The 24,285-nt window shown below is 40.4% G+C and overlaps 1 long non-coding RNA gene across 1 annotated transcript in view; it reads right to left on the bottom strand.

The window, feature by feature from the left end:
• Nucleotides 1-1,151: 1,151 nt before the first annotated feature.
• Nucleotides 1,152-24,285, bottom strand: part of LOC122238700 — a 45,791-nt gene continuing 22,657 nt past the window's right edge. Inside the window, exons 4-6 of the long non-coding RNA XR_006217774.1 lie at nucleotides 4,451-4,640; nucleotides 2,944-3,122; nucleotides 1,152-2,052 (exon numbers count right to left, since the gene is read on the bottom strand). This is a non-coding gene — a long non-coding RNA (uncharacterized LOC122238700). The remainder of the gene's footprint in view (nucleotides 2,053-2,943; nucleotides 3,123-4,450; nucleotides 4,641-24,285) is intronic.

The following is a 24,285-nucleotide window of genomic DNA, read 5'->3' as shown; positions in this document are numbered from 1 at the left end:
ACATACCCTTCTCCTAATGTTATTCCCCCTCTTTCTGTCCCTCCTGGAGTTCTGAATTTGGCGTTTTCCCGTGCACGTTGCTATACTTTTACAGTATATGTTCATATCCATAACTGTATATTACATGTTTTTAGCTTGGTTGAAAAGGTATTATGATTATGCAATTTGATTTTTCACTGAGTGTTGTGGTTTTGGTATTTATCCGTGTTGACATTTGTGTATGTAACTCACTTATCTTAATGGTCCTATATAAATGCACCACCGTGTGTTTATCCCTCCTGTTCACAGACACTTGGGGTGCTTCGAATTTTATTATGACAAGCAAAGCTCTCATGAATTGCGAAAATAAGCTTCTTGGTGAATGTGCTAGAGTTTCTCTAGGGGCAGAATTGCTGGATCATGTAATATATGCACCTTTTACTTTCCTAGCTATTTTCTAATCCTCCAAAGAGAGTGTACTAACATACAGACCCAACAGAAGTATGTGAGAATTTCTGTTTACCCACCTCTCTGACAATGCTCACTACTGCAGGTACACAGTTGAAAAAAAGTACTATCACTGTTTATACACTCAAAACATCTGAAATATGACTAAGAGCTAATACCCACTTGTCACATTGTTGAAAATAACCTATTGTGAATTACCGCCAATATTATAAAAGAACCTGCAATGCCCTTAAGCCTTCCCACTGGGGAAATGTTACCCACCAGCCAAAGATTGTCTTTTCCTGAGATTCTTCAGTTCGTGCTCAAGTTTTAGAACCAGAAAACATTTTAGAAATCATTCTTCTTTTTTTTAATTTTTTTTTTAACGTTTATTTATTTTTGAGAGAGAGACAGAGCGTGAGCAAGGCAAGGGCAGAGAGAGACACACACACATAGAATAGAAAGCAGGCTCCAGGCTCTGAGCTGTCAGCACAGAGCCCGACGCAGGGCTCGAACTCACAGACCGTGAGATCATGACCTGAGCCGAAGTTGGACGCTTAACCGACTAAGCCACCCAGGCACCCCCGAAATCATTCTTTCCAACAGCAGCATTTAAACATAAAGAGTTATGCCCAAGGTCACACAATTATGATAATGATCACAATATTATGATTTATTTAGAAACCACTGTGCTCTAGGTGCTTTACAGATATTCTTAATCCTCATGACAGTAGCCAGAAACCATCACAAAGAGTTTATTCTTCAAAACACAGTTATCGTCACATGGCTGCTGAGAGCAAGACACTATGCTGTTTAATCCAAGCAAAACAAAATCGTAGCCGACATGGTCCCTACTATCAAAAGCATACAATCTGCAAGGGAAGGTGACACCACAGTACAAACTAGCATGCGATGGCTCAGACCAAGGCAGCGTACTGGGAAAGGGTCTTTCTCTAGCTAGGATCATTTAGGAAAACATCCTGAAGAAACTGGTAGGGGAATTGGGCTTTGAAAGTTAAATAGAACTTGGTTGGGCACCATCCCTCCCTGGATGTGTGCTGACTGGGTATTGCCCATGTAATGACCATGAGGTGGGCAGTGAGTGGAATCCAACAGTCCATAACCATATCCTGCCACCGAAATAGGTGCGTCTAGGGGTTGGGGGAGGACAAATCAGCCCAGAGGGGACTAAGGGGAAGGTCAGTGCGATGAACAGTGCAAAATATCTGGAGGGTCAGGCAACCAACAACTGGGGAAAATCCAACAAAACTACCTCTCAGGGACATGGCAACAAGACCTCCGTGCTTGGGCCCCTATGGCCACCTTTCTTTCCACTTTCCCCTCCTTTGCTCATCTCTTGGCCTCTCTTCTGTTTCTAGGGCATGCCAGGCTGGTGGACCCAGTAGGATCTTTCTCATCTGCAGTCTTCTCTGCTTGGAACAATTTCCCTGATTTTACACGTGGCTGGCTCTTTCTGAACATTCAAGTTCAACCTGAGATGCTTTCCCTTAGCATCTTATCTAAACCAGCCTCTGCCTTCCTCTTCCTCCATCTCAGCAGCCCATTTTGTTTGCTCCATGGTTTTTCTTGTTCTCCAAAATTATCTTCTTGAGGTAACCGCTTGCCCTAGTGAGAGAGTGAATGAACTCCAGGGGAAGAGGAAATTATCGTTCCTGTTATGTGTTGTGTAACTGGCCTCTGGCACATAGAGGGCCTTCAATAAACCTTTATTCATTGTTGAACCAATGAACCACAATATTTAGTTTCCAAAGAGGCAGGTAGAGTATCAGAAACTGCAGAGTCTTTGGGGAAGTTGGGTCTCACAGGGATGTAGTGTATGGACAGGGTTATAGTAAGGGGACACTATGGAAAATGTATGAAATAGAAGGTTACCATGAGGAACTCAAAAAACAAACATGTAGCATAAATTCAAGTACTAAGACTAAGGTCTAAGGTGGGCATTAGAATCAAAGCAGAAACCGAGGAGGGTGAACAGGCTAAATCAGTACCAAGAGACTTTCTACCACAGTCAGGTGTCAGGCAAGAGCTCTTTAAATCTTTCTTGCCTCAGCTCAGGGAGGAAAGGATGTGTGCATACTGCGACCTCATCCATTGGCAAAGCAGAGAACTCTGTGGTGGCTGAAAGCAGAAATTTTGGCAAGAGGGAGAGTGAAGATGGATATTCCAAGTGGAAGGGACAGCAAGAAGCAAGGCAGAGAGGTGATATGTGTCCAGCTTAGAACAGTGCCTGGCACCTCACAGACCACGAAAAACTCTTAAAGAAGTCAGTTCACAACTTCAGTCTGGTAGTTAGATCAAGGACAGAGAGCCTGAACGGGGGCAAACCAGCTGGAAGCTTATTCCAAAATCTGATTTTAGCAGTTTGGTTCCTCGCAACAGAGCCGTGCAGGGAGAGATGCGGCACAGAGAATCCACAGGGCTTGATGACTAATCGATCATGTGTTTGTGGAGGGGATAGGTCAGGGACGGTATAGGAAAGAGGGAAATGAATCTTACCCTGCGCTTCCAAGTCTGGGTGACTGGGCGACACCTTAGGGAGGTAGAGAAATCCAAACGAAGAGTGAGTTTAGGGTGGAGCCAGAGGGGTCAGTGTAGATGGTGGAGGTACCTGAAGGCTTGGATTCAGCAGTGATGTTTAGGAAGTGGTTGAAATGAGACTGCAGCTCTGCAGAGGCCTGGAAGAAAAATATATCAGTGCATGTAAGCTACGTCAATCGTTGTCAGAAACAGGCAGGCTGGGACGAGAATGAAATTGAATCGGGATTATCAGCTGTGTAGTAAAACATAGCAGGACCCTGCCTATCCAGCCTCGTTAGTCAGTGGCAGAAAATATCAGGATTCATCTCAAAAACTATACATGTCAGGCTTCTCTGGACAACAAATCAATTCCTACTAAGCCTACTAACATCCTTGAATCGGGCAATTTACTTCTCTTAGGAGGCAATGCTGCCGAGTGGTTACGAGTGTAACAATGGAGTGGGACTAGCCAGCTTCAAATCCTGACTTTGCCACTCACAAGCCACGTGGCTTTAAGCACGTTGCTCAACCTCTCCGTTCCTTTATCTGTGAAATAGAAACAGGAATAGTACCTGTGCCCATAAGATTGTTGTGAAGTTCAAATGAACTAATGCGTGCAAAATGTGTGGCTTAGACCCTGGCACACAGGATCGTTGAAGCTTTATATTGAGGACTGGAACACGGACTCTCATGTTCATTGCTTAGCCTAGGTGTGTTTAATGCCTGGAAAATTGTAGAATATTTTCAACACAATAGAGAATAAAAACCCTATCAATGTTCATTCCATCAATGGAGGCCACCTGCTTAGACAGAAATTCAAAAATACACCACTTGGGCTTGTGGCAAGTCTATGGAGTCCTCTGCCTCGACACAGTGTAGCAACTCCATTACACTACATTCTCACAATTGAAAAAGCCCTGGGAGAATTTCAATGCTATTGTTTTAGAGACTTCCTTTCATCCTGCTTTGAATTTGTCCCAGTTCCAATTTTAGACAATAAATCATAAGCCTTTAAAAAAGGAGTTACATTCAATATTGAGAAAAGGGAAAATGAATCCCTGTACTAGATGTCGGTCCCTGACTTGGGCAAAGTCTGAACTCTTCAGGTTGGTAAATTCAACTGTGGGGTGTTTTTTTGGCTGGTTTGCTTAGTTTGCTATTGTATTTTAAACACGAAGGTTTATTTAAAATGAGTCCATCTTTCTGTTTTGTTCATAGTCGTTAGACCATCCCTAGCAATGAGGCCGTGGAATTTATTTGAATTGTCATTCCTCATTACCTTTCAAAAATGAACCCTTGCGATAGTAGCTTTTACAAGGATAATCTACCAGCAAACATCAGTAGGCCAGACATACTGGCAGGCCCTAGTCAATCTGTAACTGAAAACTAAAAGTGTAGCAGGAAATCCTAATAATGAAACTTGCAGGGTTATATAGCTGATGAAGCAGAAAACAAAAAGTAGGTGATAACTGCTAAGAAGTGCAACCTTGACAGTTGTCTTGTCTTTGAGGATTTTCTTAACGTGTGGGCAGATCTTCGTCTATTTTTGAATTCACTTTAGCCATCCAAAACAACTCTTGGCTCTGTGTCATTTTCCATCCTCTTCCAAGATAACACCTGCTAGCTATAATCAGCAGGGCTATTCCAACAAGCATTTTTTTGCTCTGTTGTCTTTCCTAAAGTAATAGAGAGTTCAGGTTATCATATCTTAGTGTCATGTGGAACTAAATCACACTCCAAGAAGAGATAACAAGATGGCCCAAGATGGGTGGGCGTGGTGGGTGTGGACTTCGTCCCAGCCAAGGTCCCTTGCTCTCCAGGGGATCTAAAAATGTTAAGCTTAAGTAGTAGGAAGAGGTATCAGAGCTGGGTGGGGTGGGGTAAAGGAAATAAGAGAGACAACTCTGCCATTGGCTCAAAAAATACCTAGGCCCATCTGGTCCCATAGTCACAAACTGGGTGGTTTCATCTTGTTTTACCAGTGGATCCCAAAGTAGTCTTGAGCGATCACACCCTCCCCATATGTCCCAGCTTTCCCTCCTCTGAAATAGAGGTCTTTACACTCTCTGCCAAGTGTGGAATAGGCCAAATCTGCACGTTGGTCAGAACCACATGGTTTTTCAGATCTGCTAACTTACTCTGTGCAGCCCCACCTCACCCCAAGCTGACGGCTGCCCATGTGCCCAGGCAGTCTGCTGGTCTCTCAGTGAACAAAACTACCCAGGAATCATGGCTTTGGGCAGTGATTCTTTCTAAGGCATCTTTGGGAACCTAGAAGGCAGCGGACATGTCTACAGCACTTCCCTAAAGACCAAGGAGAACCCAGCTGTGAAGACTCAGAAGCTTGGTGGAGACATGACAGGTTCCAAATACAAAATACCTCTTTAAAAAGAAAATGAAGTCATTTATATATAACTGGAATCTGACCTCAGCTACTCACCCACCATGTATACATTTGAAGTCACGTAAGTGTGGCAGTTATTAAAAGAAAACGTTTCTAGGATTGGAGACTACTGTATTTTTACATCTTGCTCAACATACAGTAGCTTTGTAGCTATTGAACTAAGAACATGGTATATAAGAAGACAGAAATCAGGCCCTAGAAAATGTGTACCTTTGCAGCCTCTCAGCATCACCAGCTTGCAGAGAAAGCGGCAGGTGCACCTTTCGCAGCAGAGGAAAAATCTTCCCCTCACAGTCTAGGGAGGTGATACAGTCTGCCAGGACTCAGACTACTCTTGAGTGCCTGGCACAGTAGCCCACTCAGGCTTCTGACAATCACAAGGCAAAACCAGTACGTTTGCTTGCTACATGGAAATTAACTCATCTTCAGCACCTCCAGTGCCTGGCACGCTGGGGCCGTCTTGGAGCCTATCCGTGTTTTCTCTGTGCGGGAGTCTAGATTAGTACTGGAGACAAGCCCAAAAGAATCATTGGGTCCGCCTACAGAGTACTCAAGCCGGAATTCCTAAGGGTCCAAGGGTCCCTTCAGATGAGCTCGTTCGTCTTGTATACTAACAATAGAGGAATCTGAAGGTCCTACAGATTATTGGATATATTCATACACATAGGGAAAGCTGTCTGAGGTAAGCTGCCTACCTCTGGTCTTCTCTTGAAATGAAGACCTGGAATTAAGAACATGCAACGTTGTATGAAACATACTGGAAAATACTGGTAGCTGCAGTACCTGTATACACAGTACAAAAACGTACCATATTCTCCCCCATACTCATGGAGCCACAGACATCAAATATGCAAAGCTTTCTCTATGTCAATCATAGCTCACTGAAGTAGTTGAAAGAGTAAAAAAATAAATGTATTCTGTTCTACAATCTAGTTTGCATATATGTTCATGTGATTTCAGAGATTTTTAGGTTTTCTATTAACATTGTTCTAAACCTGTTTTTTTCCCTTCCCATCACACATGTTTGTTGGGGTGGGGGGAGTTCCCCTTAGAAGATACATTTCATATTGGACCTCATGTCATTACTCATTTTCTATCTTTCTCTAAACTCTGATGAGGACATTCACTTACACTTGTTAGCTGATCATTTCCTAGGTGCTTGTTGTAGAATATAATCCAAAGCAAGATTTGAAGGAAATCATCAAACGGTTAAACCTTGCTTCTTTCTGTAACATGTACACCTACAGTACTATCTCTGAAACCAGTAGGAGAAAAAAGAAAAATTGTATTCTTTTGCTGTCCAGAGATATGCGGTGTCCATTTAAACTCTCTTTGTGCACATGAGTTCACTGGGTGTATCTTTTTTTATTTTTTTTTTTAAGTATATTTATTTTGAGAGAGAGAGAGCATATGCATGTCCATGAGTGGGGAAGGAGCAGAGAGAGAGGCAGAGAGAGAATCCCAAGCAGGCTCTTCACTGTCAGCGCAGAGCCTGACGTGGGGCTCAAGCCCACAAACCATGAGATCATGACCTGACCCGAAATGAAGAGTCAGACACTTAACCGACTGAGCTCCCAGGTGCCCCCACGGGGTGCATCTTAATGTGTGTTTAGGTTATAGTGAAAACATAGCCATTTGGTGAGCCTTACTTTGTAGGAGAGCATAGAAGAGAGTCCATTTGGGCCTTCTAAAAGGTAGGCATCCCCACAGTTACCTGAGTGATTAAACAAACGCCATGAATGACATTTCAGAATAGCTAAATCTTGTCTTGATGCATAGCTCCACTATTTTAGTAGATGGTTCAGAAAAGGCTCGTGGTCATTCATCAGTCCGCACAGCGGCACCAGCAAGATCTTTGTGATAAGCTCTGTTTGTGTGTAGATCTACATACCTATATATAAGGATATAAATAAACACACGTGCCTGACTTGGCCCTACTTTAAACATAATCCACCTTCAATATGATGTGATTACAGGAGCACTTGGAAGACATATTGCTTTGAGGACCTCCACTGGTATCATAAATTCCACCACTAGAGACTCATTCCTTTACTTCAAATTTCTTCTTCTGTTATGATGCAAATAACACTGGGATGGTGCTAATTAATTAAAAGCCATACACCAGTACAAACAAAGTGATCTGCTTCTCTACTGAGAATTAGGTTTGATTTCCAGGAAAGCAAAAAGGACAGATGACACTGGCTGCCCCAGGGAACCCAAAATGGGGAAGAAAGGTATCCAAGAAGGGAGGATAGGGTTGCTTCAAGACAATTGTCACAATTATCCCTAGGGCCAAAAAGGCAGACCTGTTTCAAAACAGAGATGACCTTAACTAGTGAAATCAAAAGAGACCTTTAGCCCCAGAAACAAGAGAGAAGGAAAAAAGAAATGGAACTGCAAATAAACAAGAAAGTTACACCTCTCCTTCAATGAACCTGTCCTCTCTCCCTCCGACAGCTGGTGTGTTTCTGACTTATTCCTATTTGTGCCAACCACCACCCCCCTGCCCCTGCAAGATCTGCCTGCTTTTTGTACATGCACATAGGCCATTGAGCGCAGCCTACATTTTCCCTTGTTAGGAAATGGAACTAATCCCCGGATTGCCAAACATTTATAAACAGATGAACGTAGAGTACATTTTCAAAACAAGCTTTTGTAACAACTATAGACGGTCAAGAGGGTGAAAGTGGAGTAGAAAGGGTAACAGGGGGAAAGAGAAGCCCCTAGCCACAGGTCCCAGAAACTTGGCCCCTGAAAGGGAAACATTTGTGCCCCACGCTTAGATCTGGATGAAATTGTGTTATCTGAAGGATAGGTCTCACCAGCAGAGTGCATGTGAATGGAAGTGATTTCAGTTTCTCCTTCTGGAGCCTCACGATTTAGCCAGGTCACTTGATGCCTATCACACCCCAGGCCTCCCAGACTGCTTTCCTAGGCTTCGTGAGAGACAGATCAGAAGACTTGAGATGCAGAGGTGGAGCAAAAGGCCAGGAAAGGTCCAGGAAAAGGTCCAGGAAAAGCGGGCTTCAGTGGGCGCATTGTTGTCGCGATGACCATGGTTCTTCCGCCAACATCTTTCACTGCCTCCCAGTGTTTCTGGGAGACAAAAGAACCCAGCTGAGACTTCGACAAAGAAGAATGCAGGGAAAGGGGAGAGAATACCTTGAGCAAGAATAGCCTGGAAGGAGCCAAAAGTGGAAAAGGAAGTCTAATTCTGTCCTGGTCCGGGGGGGAAAGGTTTTTTGAGAAATGTAAACAAATCAGGAAATCCTGGCACTTACTCCAGTTCCGATCTGGGGAAGCACACCAGTCCTTTCCCTAGGAGTGAGCTGCTGTTTGTGAATGAAATCCAGATTAAATTATTCATTGAGTCCTGCCAGCCCCGAAGTTTCCAGCTTTCCTCTTGCCTATGGGGTAGTTTAAACCTTAAAATAATAATAATAAAAAAACATATGCATGTTATTAACTCTCCGTATTCAAATGGAAATTCAATGCTATCATAAATCTCTCTTTTCTAATGTAAATTCCTTTCTCCAGCATGAAGCTGCAGGAAAGCATTGTATCTGAGCAATCTAAACTTGAAAGAGAATTTTTGTTAAACCAGTTATGATAGGGGAAACATGTTTTTCACTGAGTCGAAAGATTAAAGTTGGTTGTAAAAAGGGGTGGGGGACTGAGGGAGAATTATTGGTTGCTCAGCTAATGATTAGATACAGAGCTTCAAGGACAAATTAAGAAGCACAAAAGAGCCATGCAGATAAGTGAAAACAGTTCCAATCGTATTCGATAAAAGATGCATTGTTTATCTTAGGTTGTAATCTCCATTTCCATATTCATCTCCATCTAAGGAACCCTCTGTGCCCCATTGGCCGCCCCCAAGTGGATTCCAAACTCTGGGCACAACACATCTGCAGGTCAGGGTATCTCTCCATAGTTTCTCACCTACCAGAGTCCCCCCTCTCTCTTCCCCTAATTGTGTTAGGTTTTGGTGCCTCTTCTAATGAGGCTTTGGCTGAGAAGAAGATGGGTGTGAATTGAAGTTGTCCCTTTTTTGGAAAATGTGTTGTGAACCCTTTGGTTTATTTCAAGGAATTTTCAGCAAACAACACATATCCTTGATACCACGTCAACCCCACTAGTTCTGATTTGTCACTCCTCTCCCACCCTACCCCCACTCTTGTCCTGCCATTCCCACAGACCCACCCCAGATTCTTCATCTCAAAGTATTCTCTTCACGCTAGACTTGGTCTGAGCATGCAGGAACAAAACTATATCCACGTGTTGCAGAGCTACAGGAAACACATCTAAAGGGCTTCTTTAAGCTGTCATGTCAGTAGAGGCTCACTGACAAGAGACCAGGTTCTCTTGGATGAGGAGACGGTGGTGTTGAGAAGGCCCAGTAACATGCCTCTCCTCCAGGCCATGGCCCCCACACTCTCACTGGAGGCATTTGCATGCAGGCCTCCAGAGTGGAGTGGGGTCAGTTCCTTAATCCTCAAGGCAAAAGCTTTTGCAGTTGACTTTTAGGAACACTGTACAGGGATGCACAGAGAAAAATATATCCCTCTGTATGAACACAAGATATTAACTCTGTCCAGAAAGGCATTTGTGACAAAAAGTAACATTGAAATTGGAAATAAAAATATTAACAGCAGGAGAGAACTTAATTCATTCAGGTGTGCTGTTAAGGGTTCGAATACACATGCAGTCAATTTATTACTAATGTTTAGAACTGAAATAATATAACATAGAATCAGCTTAATAAAAATACCAGAACCAACATCTCTGGCAGCCAGTGCTTATAGCATAGTCACCTTCTAACAGGGACCAATTTCTCCCTGATCTCTTATTTAATGTTCAACATTTGAGATAGAAGATTTAATGTTCTTTCTGGATGGTTCAGCGATTTATGGCACCTATAGAAATGTTCATAAAATCTGAGGCTGTGCAAGGCTTTTGGCATCTGTGTCATTGTTATCAGAACCATAAAAATCATCACCCTCTTGTCCATGGCCGGTCTTGTCTTTCCAGATAATATAATCCAGAGAAAAATAAACTTGCCACTGAGAATCTGCTTCTAGTAGACTACATTGTCCAGCGCATGTGTGTTGAGACGATGGCCGTGTCAGATCAGGAAAGGGAGGGAGAAAACCAATCAAACTGTATGTGTTTGAGAACTTCAAGGAGAACTTTGTGAAAATGTTTCTAGGACAACTCATTTTATCTGTCAGAAGGATGCTGTGGTGTGTACATTATTCTCTTCAACCTGGTCCTACCCAGGAGTGGTGGTCTCCGGAGTGTAGACAGAGAAGGGAAGCAGGAGCTGGCCTCCCAGCATCTGGTTCACAAGACCACAATGCAGAGAACACCTGCAGCCGGCATTTCAGCCAAGTCTGGCCTCCCATTGTATTCGATCGGACTTTCTGCCTTGAGCAAGAAAAAGGCATTGTTTATCAGATTTGCCAAAGGATCTCCGGGGAGGTGGAAAGAGACAGGATAAACAAACCAAAACAAAACACAAGGGTAAGCAAAGCACTGGGAGACCTTGATTATATATGACTACCCAAGGTAATCTTTCAACCTGACACAGAGTAAGGAAAGCCAAACGTTAGCATGGACCAAGACAGTTTTCCAATGGGTTTTTAAGAGAACCGATAGTGGACAATCTTGTCCAAACTCAGGTCCTTAAGTAGAGACAGAAATCAAACCATACTCATTAAGCGTCTAATTTATGCAGAACTTTGCCACTTGAGCTTTAAGAGAAGACTGGGGTCTACCCCGCCCTAGAAAAAAAACTTGCAGAAAAGACCTTCTTGCTGTTTATGTACTGAATGTTTTATCTGTGTACTTTATATTTTCCTGTTTTGTAATAACTGTGCACGGGGTGAACTGGATCCCTGCAAGTGATACCAGAAGCAATCAACTGGGTTGAGACTTCTCTGATGAAGGTAAACGAAGCAAACACAACTGATCCAGCTATATAATACCAACCTAGCGATTGGTACATTGGAACGAAAATTAGGGAGCCTACTTCAGAGACTGAGGAAATAGTTCAGAGACACTGTTTAAAACGTTGTTGTGTTAGTAATTCTGAAGCAGCGCCTCGGTGTTCTTTCCTTTGTATAGAGCCCCAACTAGTGGAAAACTGGAAACCTGCATTTAAAGAGAAACCATTTACATGGGAGATAACCACGAGTCTTCCCTCCCGCAGGTAAAAACCCACAGGATCTTACAGATGCTACTCTTCTTGGAATGTGGAGATAAGGGTAAGGTGCAAAAGGGGAGGGAGGTGTGAAACTGGTTAATATTTGGCTCATTAAGGTAGAAAGAGAAAACTGGTACCAATGAAAACGTGTATAATCTCTTAAATTTGAAATGAGTCAACGCACTGTATCCAGAGCTAATCTCAAATTCTAATTTGAGAAAGGAGAGCATTTCTTCAGTTCAGAACTTCTGCTTCCTGAAGAAGTCTTTTCAGAAGAAAGACTCTGTGACACAAAATTGCATACACTGGAAGGGAAGGGATCTGGTCACACAAATTAAACGAGTGTGTAGTTACAAAGGTGTCACTTGTTTGGAACAAAATGAGTAAGAATGTGTCCATGTTGGGGTCAGGTGAGGGGAAGGTAGAAGAGCACATGAAAGCAGCAATGGGAAAGAAAGGACTAGAACCTCAGTAAGCTGGAATGAGATAGCAACACCTGGAAAAGTAATGACACAGATTTTCCTAGAGGAATCGAATCTTGGGGGTTGTTGGGTTTTAAGTTTTGTTTGTCTGTTACTGCTCCTTTTCAAGGAATCTCATTTTTGTGTGTGTGGATTTTTAAAGGAATCTTGGCTCCCTGACCAAGAAGTACCAGTAAAATGCAGGCAGCCTAGAAAGGTTATAAAAATGTAAGATGAATTCATCAATCAGATCAAGTGTAGCTTGTGTGCAGCAGGGGCTCCAAGACATGCTGAGGGACTTCGTGGATATGCAACTTCTGTGCGTGTGTGCATTTTTTGTAAACTCTGTAATTTTTACCCATTCTCAAAGGGGGTTATAACCCAAAAGAAGAATAAGAAACATCATTATAGAGAAATCTGCACACAGACAGTCACATTTTAATGGATGCCCCTCAGAATGATCTCAGAGTTCATAAAATTCTGTTCTTAGAGAAACCAAGTAGGAATACAAAATATTTCAGTGTACCGCAAAGCAGATTGCAGCCTTCTTGTTTTCATGCAGTGAGTGACTCTTGGGCAGAAAATTACAAGAAGTTTCCTACTGTGCTTTGCACTGTTGTGATGGCATAGGGGTATCGTCCCATCCTCAAGCCTCAACATAATGTACAAGCTGTCTTTGAGCAATTTCTGAACTGATTGATGTCCATTAACCAGCTTTCTTTGGTATGCATTAGACAACATGGTTTGTGCTCAAAAAAACCAAGAGCAGTAGCAATCATTTTTTTCAATAGAAGAAGCAGTGGAAAATGTGGGGGGTGGGGGGAGGGGGGGAGGAGGGGGAGGAGTTTAACTTCAGGATTTGAAGGCTTACTCGGCACATTGAATTATTATCAAAATCAAGTCAAGAAAATGGAATTTTGTTCCACTTACTTTATGTTTGTGGTGGTTATTAAATAAACTCTCTAGTCTTTCATTTCGTTTGTAAAGGGGTTTGTTTAAATACTACTTATTTGAAGATCATTTAGTCTCTAGAGTTCAAGGGTAACACCATGGTGATGCTATCTAACTTCTTTTATGGCATTAGCTTTCCCATAGATTTTATTTAACAAATGACTTAGTTGTGAAGGAAAGTTGTTACATTAATCTGCCTGTCCTAGCCTTCACCTCCCAACCAGTTAATTGTACCAGGGGAGTTTCAGGGATAACTAAAGAGCACACATCATCCATAAGTAATCTCCTTGTCAGTTGGCAGGTAGTCCTATGTCGCTAAGATTTTCCTTCTGAGCTATTAAGGTACCTCAGGTAGGCATAACCATGTCTTTAAAATTCATGAAAAACAAAATGAGTAGCTAATCTAAGACATAAAACATAACGTGACTGCATTTTTTTTTTGGCTTTCTATTGCTTCTGAGACTATACTAAACTCACATAATTGATACAAGTTTTTATATCTTTATTGGAACAATTAGGCAGAGGTCTTCAGGATAAAGGTTTCAAAAATTGAGGTTTGGTGGGGTTTTTTTTTTAACTCCCTTACCCCCTTAACGAGATCATTTTAAAAGTTTATTTTAAATATTATAACCACAAACTGTTCAACCAAACGAAAATGAAAGTAGGCCACTTAGAGGTTTTTGTCTAAACTAAAGCAAAACGTCTTAAGCTAATAATTTTAACCATTGGGAGTTCACTGCCTACTGAAAGCAATTACTTTGAAATTAAGAAGGAAGTATTTTAAATATTACATCTGAATCTGTAAGTTTTCTTTTGCAGGATATACAGAGTATAGTACTTTTTTTTCCTTCCCCTTAGGACTAAACTGACCTTCCTGCCTAAGCAGTAAAACCCCAGACTTGGACTTGAGCCAGCCGCCTTTCAGCACATCATTAAGAACTGTTGGAGGTGCTGTTTAAATGTAAATTTTCCAGCACTCCGCCAGACAGGCAATGCTAAAGCAGGCAGGGCATATTTAACACATCCAATTTTCTGAAGGAAGAAAGGGGGAAAACTTTCAAAAATATGTATATCAAAGTGAAAGTTATTGAAAAAGAGGCCATTCATCTGACTTAGGGTGTCAGGGAGGCAGACGCCCATACACCTTACAAGATGTCCTAGATAAAAGCGAATCTGCAAGTCAATTTAGAAAAGGATGAGCAATCCCTTGAATAAGGAGTTTTCTTATTCTTTCTCCAGAAGGCAAAAGCCCAGAAGTAAAAGAAGGCCACTTTTGTTCCCTATGTGTTAATGACAGGATTTCTTCAGGCATTGTCAAAGTTCAGTGTGGAGCCTGGACCAGTAATGCATATGCATACAAAAAACAAACTAAAAGTAAAGGAGACAGAGGAGGCAGAGGGGGAGAAAGAACAGAAAGGGGGAAAGTCTCTATTTCCATTTAGTTGATACTCACATTTTAAGCCCAATATAGGTTGAGACATGCAGGTGAGAATAACAAGGTCAACTCATAAGAAAGGTTTTGGAGGTGAGCCATACCACCATCAGAGTGAACACAGAGCTGCACCCTACCTAGCAGGTCTAGACTTCATATTGTAACCTGTGATGTCAACTGAATGCCCAACCATAAAATAAGGCAGAAGCAGCCAAATCATTTAAGAGCTTCCCCTCATTTCACAGAATTATATCAGCCTGTACAAAAACACAAGCATATGAACACAATGTACACAGTCAATTCTCAATTGCCTGTAATTATGTTTCTACCTCCACTGATAACCCAGGTTAATTTCTAATTGATTTTAGAATGCATTTCAAATGACTATACCTTCTGGTATGCATTTAGCTTGATCTCATCTTACTATTTTAGCACAGTCTGATAGAATCAGAGCTAAATGATAATGAATGATAATGACTGAGGAAGTTGCCTGAGATATTGAAAGTAACCGTGAAAATTTGCAAAACAGATGATTGATACTAAGGCAGGAGACTATGCAAACATTTTCTTTTCATTGTTGTCTTTACCTTTGATTAATTGCTTCCTAATGACTATTGAACCTTATATGCATTTTCAAATAACTTCCCACTATGGTGGGGATTTTTAAATTGATTTCCACAAGACTCAAGGTGCCAAGTAAAATATTAATTCTTAATTTCTTTGTAGCAGAAGTAGATACCTTGGGAGTATTACTAGTTTTTTTAATAATTGATAACTTTTCCTACTGATAAACCAGGGTTGAGTTGGTGACGATTTTTAAAGAAATTGACTTTTCACGTATTACAAGTTTTCTTGGGACTTCTCTTCAAAGAGAAATAGAGTCAGGTCAAATAGTAAAAAAAAAAGAATATACAGATTATATCAATACTACTTTTTGTCCATGTATTTAAAAAGTATATCCATATTTTAGTAGAATTAAGATAATTCGTGTCTCTTCTCTTGCAACTTGCACAAAATTTTGGAAGAAAATAAAAATGGACTCTGAACAAGTCTCATGACTTAAGGATTCTGAGTTTTAGCTTTTTGGTCAGTAGATAACTTTTAGCAAATCAATTCAGAGACCCAAAGAAAATACAAAATTGGTTGAAATATGTTATCAACAAAAGTACGATTATAGAAGGGCAAGTTGTATCTCCACAAATAAATTCATGTTGGGCTTGGTAAGTCTCAGTGTCCAGCCCACAAGAGATAGAAATATATAGTATGTTTGTTAAGGTCAAGATTTCAGTTCTAGAACTTTGCCCCCTCCCCCCCATTCTGTACTCCTTATACCTGTTTTTGAAAGAATATGTCTTTATTATCTGGACCTCAGGCTACCTATTTTTTAAATTAAAATTTTTATTGACATGTTTTCTCAATATACTTGGGAAAGGTACAAAAATGTGAACATTGATACCAATAAAAAATAATGTGAACACTTGAGAGAAAAGAGTGACAGAAAGGAAGAGAAACTATTTCGTGTCTGTAGCCGTATTATTGTCATCGATACTTGTAGTTACAGTACAAGTAAGAAGAGAGGAAAGAATCCCACACATGTGCATCTCATTATGTTTACTTCAAAAACATGCCAAATCTCAATTTTAAATGTCATAGAACTTATTATTTTGAGCCCATCTACAGTTGTTTCTTACTGATGTTTTTGGACTAGGCATGTGTAATTTTGAGTAGTTACAGGTTTTTGTCTAATATGAAATTTTCAGTCATTAATATAGTTATAATGTAATTTCTCTTAATTTTCAGAAAACATAAAGTTTGATACTTTTCTGTACCCATAAAACTAGATTCTGTGTCTATTGTGATCTGAGGGGCTCCTTAAAATGATTTTTTATTACTAAAATCTTCCTTATACATTGAGAACATTTAAATACATAAATAAAAGTTGGTCTCGGGGCACCTGTGTGGCTTAGTCAGTTGAGTGGCAGACTCTTGTTCTCCGTTCGGGCCTGATCTCAGGGTCGTGAGTTCAAGCCCCACATTAGGGCTTAAAAAAAATTGGTCTCAAATAAGCAGTCTCATTTTCTTTTACAGGCCATATATTTTAACTGTGAATAGAGTCTTTAAAAAAGACTAGTCATTAGAACTGCATGCCATATTCCTTCAAATAATATTGTAAAGAAATTTTCTTATGGGGACTGAACAAGAGGGCCTTTTCTTATTTAGCTATTTCTCCTCCAATTTCTGGAGACAAAAAAAAAGTTGTTACTTAATATCAATCTTTCATTTGAGAGCTGATAAACCATTGCAAAGTCCAGGTGCCAAAAGTTTCCATAGTCCTTGCCTATGGATACCATAACAAAGTACCAAAAACTATGTGCCCTAAAACAACAGAAATGTATTCTCTTACAGTCCTGGAAGCTGAAATTGAGGTGTCATCTGCGTCATGCCCTCTCTGACAGCTCTCTCTCATGGGGAGAATCTCTCCTTGCCTCTTCTAGCTTCTGGCATTTTCCAGCAATCAGTGGTATTTTTTGGTTTGTCGATGCATCACCCCAGTCACATGGCCATCTTCTCTCTAGGTGTCTTCACATAGTCTTTGGGCTTCTCTCTTGTCCAAATTTCCCCTTTTCATAAGGATATCAATCATATTAGATTAGGGCCCGCCCTAATGATCTCACTTTAATTTGATGTCCTCTGTAACGGCCCTATTTCCAAATTCACACTTTTTTTTTTTTAATTTTTTTAAATGTTTGTTCATTTTTGAGAGAGAGAGAGAGAGAGAGACCAAGCGTGAGCAGGGGAGAGGCAGAGAGAGAGATGAAGACACAGAATCTGAAGGAGGCTCCAAGCTCTGAGCTGTCAGCACAGAGCCTGATGTGGGGCTCGAATCCATGAACCACGAGATCATGACCTGAGCTGAAGCCAGAGGCTTAACCAACTGAGCTTCCCAGGCTCCTCTCCACCACTTTTAAACCTATGAAAATGACAAGTTCTTATGTTACAAATTAAGAAATTAGCAGAATGAAAAGAGAATAAAGACGTATCAGAAAACAAAGGAGAGATAGGCCAGGGAGCTGGGTAGGATCTAGACACAAAGAGGAAATAAAATTTTAAATAAAACAATTTTCTCATTAACATTATCTTAATTTTTAGAATTTGTTAGCAAAATATATCAATCAACATTTAAAAGAATTTGTTATCACCACACACTTATGCTGTTACTGGTTCTTATTCACTTGGTTTTTAAACCATCCTACCTACTAAAAATTTTTTTTATCTAAGAAACCACAGTTATTTTTTTAAACAGTATTGCAACAATACTGCACATTTGTTTGACAGAGTCATTGTTATCCACCTTTTGAAGGAAGGCAAAATAAACTGTCAACTAAAGATCCATTCAAAAGTTCAAAATTTCAGATCCTTAAAGGGAAACACTAAAACTTACATCTCTGTTGCCAAAAGCTAATCTAATATTCAATAGGAAACAATAATTAAGAAAACAGATACAAAATCTGCATAACTGTATTCTAAAAACTCACCATCGGTCTAGTTATTATGTGTTAATCCTGAGGAGAATGCCCATAGATAGATATAAATATATTTTTACTTTTTCCCTGCTATTTTTACCTTTTCTATACTTGAATTTTGCAGCAGGAATGCATTAAATACTGGAGTATCCAATATACTTGCTGAAGAAATGAGACCGGCTTAATCAAACAGGATCAAACACTTAAATCATTTTCCCACAGGAGCTAATTATGTATTTACATACGAATTCCTTTTCAAGAATTTAAAGGTTTTGGACTAAATAGATGGCTTTTATATTTTTAGGTATGCTAACAATAGCAAAGTTCTCACTTCCCTGATTTCTGAGAGTCCTGGAAAGCACTTAAATCCAAGGACTTGGGACTTAGTTAATACAAGCACCACACTTTTATAGACACCACTAAGCCACTGGATTTGAACAATATCTGAACTTTCAGTATCATTCTAATGTTATTGTAATAATTATTATTCTTCCAGTTGAAAGTGACAGAAACCCAACTCAAAAGCGACGAAAGCAAAAAGGAAATTTAGTGGTTTATGAAACTAAACTGTCCAGAAAAGACTTGATTCAGGATTCAAAGAGTGTCACCAGGAATCAGTTTTTTGTTCAGTAGGGTTCCATGTGTCAGTTTTGACTCCATTCTTAGGTCACACATGGCTGCAGATGACTGAGAGCACATCCCAGGACCACATTCTTCTAGGTTTAAATCTATGTAAAGGAACAAACATCTTTGTCCCAGCATTCTCAGCAAAAGCCCAACATTTACACTGGTTGGTCCATCTTAGATCAGACATTTGCCCCTGAACCAATCACTATGACCAAAGGAATAAAATTTAAATCTGGCTAATGTGCTGTACCCTTAGGACCCACCCTACCACAAAATTGGGGAAGGAGTAGGTTCTAAACCAAAAGATGCATTGCTGGAAGGAATGGAGTGTGGTGAGGCAAGCTGAGGTCGTTGATGTGTTTGAAACACTAACCAAATGGGTAGAAATTATAGGAATCCCCATCAGAATGAGAAATTATGTTCAAATCAGTTTGGTTTTTTCACCTAAATTGATATTTTTATTTTGCTTTTGATTGTGAAAATGGTAAATTCAGTCAACCCTGAAATGTGCTATTCAGCGAATCCTAAATAGTTCACTGTTGAGCTATTTTGGAGCTGTTGCATAAACACAGTTCCATCATATCTCAGATGTCATTTAGACGCATGATCTGCACAGCCTTCCAGCACCGTTAGACTACATGGAAAGGGGTTTCTAGCATAGCCAGGGCCTGAGAAAGACCCATCAATGAAGCTATTGATGCAAGGCTCTATGGATTAGGTTCAACACCTTGAGTTTCACGGGAAATGAACAGGAGTCGGGGGCAGCTGAGGGAACACAGGTGTGACATGTCCAGAGGAGCTCACATTCTTGAGCCTGCAGGCAGCCATATTCTATTCAAGCCCCATTCCCCGGGTGGTCCAGCTAACAAAGCTTCCTGTCATAAAGCTATCACTCAGGACAAGGCAAGTGTATTGTGAATGCCAGGTTCAAAACAGTTCATTGAAAACTTGTTGGTTAAGTCATTAAAGCAGGCCAAGCTTTGGGAAATCCTCCAGGAGGGAGCTCATTTTGAGAACAGCTTTCCAATTCACATGTTTCATAAGTCAAGGGTAAGCTTAGTTCAGATGAATAACACACACACACACACACACACACACACGCGCCATGAATTGTGGGATTAAGAAGTAGAGTTGAGGTCAGGGTGAGACCACAGCTGAAGTGAATTGGCTTAAAGAAAACTAGATATGTTGTCTCCAAAACCATCTGTTTATAGGATTGTTTTGCTTGATTGCTACTGCTTGTATCTCCAGATTCAATCTCTATCAGGAAGATTGCAGGTGAAGTTGCCTGCCTACCAGCCACACAGCTCAGCTTTTTTCTTCTTGGAGCAAAAACCAAAAAAATAAAATAAAAAATAAATTATATGTCTTTCAAATGAATGAAAGGCAAGCAGAATTTTATCTCTTGCAGGGCTGAAGAAACAGAACAAAATAAAATGTAGTCATTGTTCCTACATAATGCACAACCATCCACTATCTGTCCTACAGACTGCCCTTTGTCTTAGGTCAGGTATCAGAAAGAATAATTTTTCAAATTCCCTTCCAATTCTATTACTCAGTGTGTTTGTCAAGTATGTGTTACTTTGCAGAAACTGTCTTCATGGTACTTGTGTTGGTCTCCCATGATTCTGCTGTAACAAAGCACCACAAATTTAGTGGCTTAAAATAGCATGAATTTATTAGAATTCTGGTGTTGGGCTAAAGTCAAGGTGTTGGGAGGACTGGTACCTTCTGGAGGCTCTGAAAGAAAAATCTGTTTTCTTGTCTTTTTCACCTTCTTATGGCCACCTACATTGCTTGGTCTGTGTCCCCTTTCTCCATCTTCAAACCACAGGAGAGTCTTCAAACCAGAGGAGAGTCTTCTCCTCTGGCTCTGACTCTTCCTGCATTCCTCTTATAAGGACCATTATGATTACAGTGGACCCACCTGGATAACCCACAATTCTCTCCCAAATTGAGATTTAAAATAATCACATCTGCAAAGTTCTTTTTGCCATATAAGGCAACATTCACAGGTTCCAGGGATTAGGACATGGACATATTTGGGGTACTGTTATTCAGCCTACCACAGTTCTTCAGAAAGTTGGGTTGATGTCATTCTATGACACTCTTCAATGCTTTCAATTGTTAAAAAGGCCCACATGTGCTAAATACTACTAGGAACTATAATATCTTCAAAATAATAGGTTATAGTTTATGCCCTTGGAGAGCTTTAGTCAAGTTGGGGAGACATACTCATCAGCCAGTTAGAGATGTATGAATACTAAGTAGGAGTGAAACACAATGTTATTGAGCACCTACCACGTGTCAGGTACTATACAAGATGCTGGGCATGAAAAGATGGATGAGTTATGGTCTCTAATCTGAATCCAGAGAGTAGAGAGACATACAGGGGAGAAAAGTCCGTATTTGTAGAAAAAGACTTCCGTTTTAAACCCACAGCTTATCTTATAGGTTGGCTTACGATGATGGAAAAAGCAGTGGACTGGCATAGTCCTGGAATCTGGGCTTTTCCAGTGACTTTGCAAAAATTAGCTGTGTATCCTCAGAAAGATCAATTTGCCTACTTGCTTTGCTCAGAGTTTTAGCAACTTGTTGGGTTTATTAGTCTGTGAATTTTCTGAATATCTTTCAGAATTTTAGTAAAAAACTGTTGTCAGTACTGGAATTGATGGAAAACACAACCCTAGGAATGGAGAAGATAGAGGAAAGGATTCAAGATTATTCAAAAACTAAAAATAAAAAATAAAGGAAGACAAGAGGGATTGTTACTGAGATACTGAGGTGGTAAAGAACAGGGTGGATTCATAACGATGGATCTGCTATGGAACGCTTTGCCTGCCCGCCCATGGTAGAGCTCTCTTTTCTGGAATGACCAGCGTATGTGCAGTTTGGCTTTGATTGGTTATGGCCATAATCCATAGTGTGAGACTTAACTCTATGAACTTAGCATAGCTAAAGAACCTGAGAGATCAGTTGTTCCCTGGAGATCAAAGTTAATTCCTGCCTGAAAGCTGGGACTTCCTAGCACAAGGCACAAAGTTTTCTGGCTACAGCCTGAATATTCCCAAACATTGATGAGAAAAATAATCTATTTTAACTTGTAGATTTAAATTTTTTTTTTTTAATGTTTATTTTTGAGAGAGAGACAGAGTGTGAACAGGGGAGGGGCAGAGAGAGAGGGAGACACAGAATTTGAAGCAGTTTCCAGGCTCTGGGCTGTCAGCAGAGAGCCCGACATGGGGCTCAAACCCACGAACTGTGAGATCATGACCTGAGCCAAAGTTGGACGCTTAACCGACTGAGCCACCCAGGCGCCCCTATTTAAATTTATTTTTTAAATAGTTTCCCAACCAGGAGAGGCTGTGGAAAAATATATTTTGATCTATTCTGATGTGAAACGTAACCCACTGTATGCAACGCTCGTTCTATAGTTTAACGTGTTTAACTTTCCAATAGCCTAACTTTAAAGTGTCTCTGAGTCCTTTTTATTCTCTCTGAAATAGAGTTAGGGGTAATATCAGTGAATGAAAAAAGATGCCCTAAAAGAAAAAAGGAAAATCCTTTCTCACAAACAGTCTGAGGTGAAAAAGCACTTGTTTGTTTGTTTTTCCTGGAGAGTCATACTGGCTCCTTCTAGTCTTGCATTCTGAGTTTTGAAAAGCTCCTGTTGTTGGTTGGTAGCATTAATGTGCTTCTGGAGAAAAAGAAACAGCTTTCCACTGAACTGTTGATATTTATGGAAAAGGTAAAGTGGGATTCTTTTTAGCCCCTTCTGTGAAGGGAGACAAAAAAATCTGTGCATTTGAAGGAAATGATATCACGTATAAATGGTGTTTTCAGGAAGTCTCTGAGGTGGTCAACAGAAATGATGTGTCAGCTCACAGATTTTATTTTTACCACAGTTGTAGAAATTAAGAAAGTACAGATTTTACTGGGAAAATAAATAGCGATTAAACTGCAGTGGCTGACTGGGGAACACGTCTTGTCCCACTCATCTCCTGGGAACAGGCTAGTAGGCATTAGGTGAGATACAAACACAAAGCAGCACAGTTTCTAGGGTAAGGGGATGTGAAATGAACCCACGTCCAGTTTGTTGGTTTCTTACAATGCCAATTGCAAACCTGGAATTGACAAGCCTTCAACACAAGGGCATTTTTTGTTCTAGTACAGTTGAGGTCTGTTTAAAAGCACAGCCTTGGAGTACAATAAATTCCCCCACTTTCCCTAATGGATTTATTCTCCTTAAGTTCTTTATGTAAGAAACACTACACCATTTGAACCAATGACATGAAACTGTGAAAGAGAAGATTTGTTCACTTCACGGATTAGTTCATGAAAGTGCGGGTCTAACTGTTGGAATTGGCAAGAGGAAATACAACATTTGAACAGTGCTACTCATTGCCTTTCTTAACAGTGGGTGAAAATAGATTTATATTTCGCAGCCCCACTTTTCATTTCATGGGATTTACGCCCTGTTCCTAGAGCAATCAACAGCCTGTGATTAATGGGGATACCAATTAACTCAAGTGGTCTTTTCCCTCAAGCTTAGAGATTTTGTCATTACTGCTCACACAATTTACTCTTGTGCTCCAGAATTTTCTCCATCTTTTCTTCCTTTGACTTACCTTACGGTGTTTCTAGGACTAAGCACCTACATGGTAGGACACCTGGCTAACATTAGATGGTTAGTAGAATTGGCATTGCTTGCTCATGGATGCTAAAAAGATATTCCATTTCAATATTCCTGTATGTAACTATCTTAAAATTACTGGAGACACAGAAAGTTTTTAAATGGACACTTCTTACAAATTCTGTCCCAGATTACAGAGTTATGTCTGCATCAACAAATATTTACTGATATATAAGTGCAATGAGGCCTTTTACATGTTTATACTAATCTTTGACATTTGCAAAACACTTTTATATCCATTGTGTCATTTGATCCTAACAACAACCCCAGAAGTTGGAATGGGTAATATTATTATCCCAATTATTTCAGTGGAAAAAGATAGAGGTTAAATGCTTTGCTGAAGGTTGCACAACTAATTACCAGCAGAATCAGATCTTCTGGCTTCCTGTACGGGATTGTCCCATCCACCAGGGGATACCAACTCTATCCTGAGGAACCTCCTTTGAGACCACCTAAAAGAAGCATTGCAGGGGAGCAAACGGGCATGCCACACCCCGTTCTGAATTCCCTCAGAGAAAACAACAGTCTTGCTTTTATCTGCTTGACTTGTTGAGAAACTGGATGCATCTGTAGTTGAATAGGATTTATGCCAAGAAAAAGAAGGAAAAAAGTGGAAAACCACTGCAATTGCCCCACATACGATACTGGCTTAAGATGACTAGAAAATACTGGCATGGTGATAATATCAGTTCAGTCGTGTTTCTCCAGTACTAATAATCAACTTAATCCATTTGAGAGAAAAACGCCAATTATAACAAACAAAAGTATCATCAGCGTCATCCTTGAAGCATCAAGAACCTGGTTATCTGTTACCATCATATTAGATAATGTTTTAAACTCTATGTGGACCTTCTAGACATCTGTCAATTAATCATAACAAAATAGTTATTTGGATGAACACAGAGATCTGGCAAATAGACGTGAGTCATATTGGATGAAGGCAAAGAGGATGTGGTCGATCTTCACTTTTGTCTTCTTTTGGGGTAGGATGCTAGCCGTTTACCACCCAGGCCAGCACTGTGCC

This window comes from Panthera tigris, chromosome B2 (genome assembly GCF_018350195.1).
Source record: "Panthera tigris isolate Pti1 chromosome B2, P.tigris_Pti1_mat1.1, whole genome shotgun sequence".
Lineage (NCBI taxonomy): Eukaryota > Metazoa > Chordata > Mammalia > Carnivora > Felidae > Panthera > Panthera tigris.
Note: the sequence above shows the minus strand (reverse complement) of the source record. Positions and strands in the feature narration are given on the sequence as shown.